The sequence below is a fragment of the Apium graveolens genome, chromosome 6 (genome assembly GCF_009905375.1).
Source record: "Apium graveolens cultivar Ventura chromosome 6, ASM990537v1, whole genome shotgun sequence".
Taxonomy (NCBI): Eukaryota; Viridiplantae; Streptophyta; class Magnoliopsida; order Apiales; family Apiaceae; genus Apium; species Apium graveolens.
Genome location: NC_133652.1, coordinates 193,846,867 through 193,852,869, shown reverse-complemented (window position 1 = coordinate 193,852,869; position 6,003 = coordinate 193,846,867).

The window sequence follows — 6,003 nt, the reverse complement described above, 5'->3', positions numbered from 1 at the left end:
ATCTAGCTTGATCTCCATATCTAGCTTTTCAGCTTTTTCAAGAAGTTTATCAACCATTTCATGAGTTATAGAGTGTTGACCTTAAAGAGACTTGATACTTAGAGCAGTGACCTTGAGTTGGTGCTTGAAATCAAAATTTGTCATCAGCTCTTCAGCTTTGGCAGTATGTTCTAACAGAACTTTAGAGCTTGGAATGAATTCAGATTCATTCCACTTCTTGGTCCACTCAACACCTCTATGAGTTTCTTCCCAAGGAACAGGAGCAGCTTGCTCAACAAACTTTTCAATAAGTGCCTCCTTGCCAAGAATGGGACCTGGAGTATCTACTGAAACACTGTCTCTAGAACTTGAAGAAGACTCATTATCCTCTGATAACACAAGAGTGTGTGAGGCTATAGGAGATTCTGGAACAACTTCATCTAAATTCTAATCTCCAGGTTCCTGATCCAGAATTGGTGTAGATGGTATCTCAGCCTGTAAGGTTGGAGAATTAACTGTAGATAGTTGAGTTGATGGAGCTTCCAAATAAAGAAAAGTTGGAATGTGCAACCTATGGATGTCAATTTCAGGACTTAATCCTGAATCTTCACCTGTAACATTGTCATAAAGAGGAGAGACAAGAGGTGTGATCACTGTATCCTGAACAGTGTCTTCAGCCTAAGTTGGGGGTGGGAAAGATTCAATTACTATTGGCTTTGAGATCAGAGATTCCTGATCCCCTTCCTCAGCTTCTTCAGTATCCTCAGATGGAGGCTTAGCCATATACCTTCCTGCCCTCATTTTCTTTAATCTCCTTGATAGTGAAAGAGTTGCTTGAGCAGCATCAGAACTTACAGTTCTTTTCATCTTCAAATTATCAAAACCCTCAGCTTCAGTATTTTTTTGATGGGTTGACCCTTCAGCTTCTACCGTCTTCTAAAAAATCACATTTTCAGCTTCAAATGTCACAGGTTCTGATACATGAACCTGGACTTGCTCCTCTTCTTTATCAGATCCATCCCTAAGAATCATCCTTCTTCTCCTTGGTGGAGACTTAGGAACAGACTTTGCTCTTTTAGGCCTAGAGGATGAAGTTCTGATGGTAGGTACTGATGGTTGTTGTGAGGATTGAGTTGGTTGGAAGTATGTTCTGGTGGTTGGTTGAGGTTGAGGTTGAGAAGTTTGAGCTGTTTGTGTAGTAGTGGTAGGTGCTGATGGAGGTTGAGTTAGTTGTACATCAGGATATATATAGCACTGTATTTGTGAGGATCAGAGTTTACTAAGACTTGTTTGACAAATATGGGAATTTGGAGGGGTCTTAGTATAGTCTTCTTATTATCAGTAGATAATAAGTCAGTGAAGGCCCTTTTAGCCAGTTTAATGGGTTCAATCAACTCACTAGCTAGTTGGGGTGCATCAGAGCAACATAAACTGTATATAAGCTGACAGAATCTAGCAAAATAAACTGTGTTTCTATCTTCTGTCATCCTATCACCTATGAATCCTAAAACAACACTTGCATAATCAAAATGTATTTGATTTAAGAGAGCATACCCGATTTGCTGACTCAGTATAGGTTTAGCATCAAAATTGGAGTACTTGTTGGCAAAGGCCTTTGTGATGCAGTCGAAAAAGAAACTCCACTCCCTCCTGATATGGAGCCTCTTCAATTGTCCAAGCTTTATCAAACTTTTCTCATAGCCAAGATTGACCATTATCTGTTGAAGAGATGGTTCCTCAACTGTTGAATTAAAAGTGCAGTCTTCTGGCAGATGTAGAGCTTGGCGAACTGTAGACACAGTCACCACATGTTCATCCTCCCTTGTTGTGAAAATAATACTAGAGGATCCTTTTGAACCACCATCATCATATACACCACTCCTCCAAACACCAGTACTTGAGTTCCTGAGAGTGCTTCTGGTTGGGTTAATGCATACCCAATTTCACTTCGAGATAAAATATCCTGGATGAAGTGAAGTTCTGATGGAGCTTCATCCTTAGAAAGAATAGCCATGCAGTTATTAGGAAAAAACTTTGATCCATCATAAATCAGATCTTTTGGTGCCATTTCTGTAGAGAAATAAGTGAGAAAATTGTGTGTAGAGAAGGTGTTTGATAAAATGCCTATGAGAAATAGAGCTTCAGAGAATATTAATAAGAGAGAGAGAATAATAGAGATAAGAAAAGAATTAGAAAGTAGATAAAAGATTGTAAAATCTTTTAACTCCCATATATATACTCTCTCCACTCAACAACTCTCTTTGGAAATAAAACAGACACTTTACACCTATCAGCCAGTATATAGTTAAAGCAGTAGTTGGTGGGCACGAGAAATAAGCAGTAATTATTGTGCACATGCATTTTTTCAAGGCAAACATGTTTCCCACTAACCAAATGATTATGACTGTTTTTATCTCACTTAAATATATTCTGATAAAATATAACCGTTACAGTATTTACCATAAATAAGTCAAGTAAATAAATAATGCCACATAAGCATCGGAGTTTCCATCAGGATTTGCATCAGAACTTGACTATTATCATAATTTGATGGTCATCAGAATATGGCTTCTGTACTCAAAAAGTGAATGTTTTTTTCTGTGATTTTTCATACAAATACCGACTTGTTTCTTCAGAGTTTAATCATCAGAACTTGTCCTCAGAATTTATGCAAATGACACTTAACTGTTTGTCAAAAACAACTTAATCACCACAGTAATTTTCATCATTCATATGGAGTGAGAGTGTGTGCATTAGCAAAATATCAGATAAAGATTAAAGTCTGATAAACTTCAGTACATCTTAGAAACAAGGCATAACTAAGAAAAGTGCTTAAAATCTGTCTTTAATAATGAAGTCTACTATAGAATAAATGTATGCAAGAGTCCACCTCAACTGTTTATGCTCATTATATCATCTTTTAACATTCTTTTTACAGTGGCTTCTCAGTGTAAGTGAGTCACAAATGCTATCAGAATTTATGCTATTATCAGAGTATTTCTCCAGTAATCAGAGAATGTGAAAAGTCACCAAGAAAAATTTATTTGCTTTTCTAATGCATATAACTTAATACCAGCAATGCACTTGGGTCTTCCCTTCCACATATTTACTCTAGATCTCAAAGGAGTACCTGACTTCAATTTTCTTTTCTTTTCTTTTCTTCAGATAAGTGAGGCTTATCAAGCATATGGTTCATCCTTAATGTGACGGCCTCAACCCCGGGGTCAGGGGCTGACGTCATCAAAAAGATGATAAACTACAACATAACCTACTAACAAACTTTATTATAACACACGACCGCAAAACAGGAGCTGATGCAGGTTCAAGTATTATTTAGGTTACAAAGCAACACTAATTTATTCAAATTCAGACATCCTCACTTATTACAGCAACTCATCAGACCTCAGGGTCTGATACAAACTACCTCAGAGGAGCCGGGACCGGAGGGGGATGACACTTTACGCTGACCTGGTCTTCTAGACAACTGTAATAAATAAATACAAAACAAGCTGTAAGGGTGAGCAATCCATTGCTCAACAGTACCTCTATATGAATAACCAGTAAACAGGATGTATAAAAACAGTATAGGAACAGATATCAAACCAGTTTACGAAAAATCCGTAAAACAGGTATAAACTGGATATCAAAACTAGCATGCTCTACAAAATAATATCATCTCTAGTGTGCTGTGTCAAAATACCAGAGTTAAATTTTAGCATGCGATTTTCTTTCCAAAATCATTGTCCATTGCTGGACCCATAAATCATATGTCCCATTACGGGGACCATAAACTATTTGTTCCATTACGGGAACCACTAAACCAAAGTCAGATATAAACGTGGATGAATTCTAGGGACAACTGATCAGTCTATCCCACCACAAATTTGTTCCGGAACTCAGAGACTAGCTAGGTCTCTGTCATGCTGGACTAAGCGGCCTACCAGTGCGCCCATCCGACTTAGCCTCTTACGCAACCACTTGCTGGGCCGTTACCTAATAACGGGCCTCTTACGCCACTGACCATCCAATATCTGATTAATTCATTTTTTTATCCAGTTTACAAAATCATTTACACCTATCTCTTTTTAAACGATTACAGCACACATTCTAAAAATCCCTTTTTAATTTAATCATAATCTAGAGATAGGCATTTTCAGAAGTTACATTTTCCCCAAAAAATCAGTTAATAAAACATATTAAAATACGTGGAATACGTAACTTAAACCGTTCTGTTCCGGTACGTAATTTAAATCAACAACTATTCATATATACTGAACTTTAAAAGATTAGTTCACGGGTACTTGCTTTGCGAAGCTTTGTACTAATACTGGCTTGACTCTAATTGACTTCCACTACTGGGTCCTTCGACTCGAACCTACGAAATCGAAACAACCTAGGTTAAACGACCGACTATGTTTGACTTTTCCTCACTAATTACTTACCCAACGATATAATTCCCGACTCGTATGCATATTAATAATAATAATATATACGCAATAATAGTGCACATAACAATCAGGGGTCAATTTGTATTGAACGAGATATATACACTCGATTCGTAATTTAAGGTAATTTTTAGAAAAATTTGGACAGCGACCCCTCTGTTTATAGGCCTACCCGTCGAAACATTAATCGACGCCAATTCCCAACAAAACCAATTTGAATCATAACACAACTAAATTTTTAGTCTCGAAAATAATTTATACAAGGTGTTTTATATTTTAAAATATTTAGGACTCAAAACAGAGTCATCACCGTCCACCGTGTGCTCGTAAAATAATTCATCACGCGTGGCAGCAAAATTCATTGGTGCCCGAAAATATACGGGTGTCCAAATAAATTTTACCGATTAAAATTATCACTCACTGAAATAATAATTTAATATCACAGATTTTAGTCAATAATTCCCTGCAGAAAAGAAAAAGGGAATTTAAATTAAAAACTATTATAACCAAGTCCAACTGCATGAACAGGGCCCAACACAAACCCAACAGCCAAGCCCAAATTACAGGTCCAGCTGTAACAGAACCAACCCAAACCAACAACCGGAGAGACAGCAGCAGAAACACGGTTCCACACGGCCACATGCGGCCGTCGCCGCCGCAAACACACATACACAGAGCACAACTCACACACCCACACACACTACACACACATATACACCTGTATGTATACATATCTGTATATATATATATCAAACACAACCACACCGCTGTCACCACGCCGGAAACTGGCGGTAACAGAGGCGAATCAAGAAAGAAACAACAGTGAAACAGGAGAATGAAGTGGCAAGGCAATTACCAAGAATTAAACGAGAATAAATCGAAAATAACCGAGGGATTTGAGTGAAAGAGGGAGAGAGGAGAGACGAGAGAGATTCGAAAGGAGAGAGACAGAACAGGGCTCGTTTGGGAAGGGAAATACAGGGAAAGAAAGAAAAGAATAAGGTCTGGACACGTGTGGTGTATATGCTAGGTGTCCCGGTTTTTTTTTATTTATCTGCCTAATGCTTTTATCATTTCCTGTTAAAATTGCATATCGGCTGTGCACTAAAGTTTATCGAAAAAATTCCAAACTAATCTCAAAATATCACAAATAATCTGAAGTTACTAAAATAAAATTTTCATAATTTTTAAAGCATTTTACAAACATAACTTATGCCCGCATTAATCGAATAACCGGAACAACGTGCGAGTAAGATTACTCCCGAAAATTACCAAATAATTTTAAAACTCTCAGAATATTGTAAACGTAATAAAATATGAGTTTCATAATTTTTGAAGAATCCTAGAATTAAATATGGATTTTACAGTTAAATGAATTCAGAAAATCATTTAAAAATAAATAATTAACATAATATTGATTTGTAAATTTTATAAAATCCCAAAAAATAATTAGTAAGATTATAAAATCATAAAAACAATTTTAAAGACAACCCAAATAATTTTAAAAATAGGATTGTCATTAAATCACTTTTTAAAAGTGACACAAAAATAACATTGTGCAACAGTTAATCATAAAAAC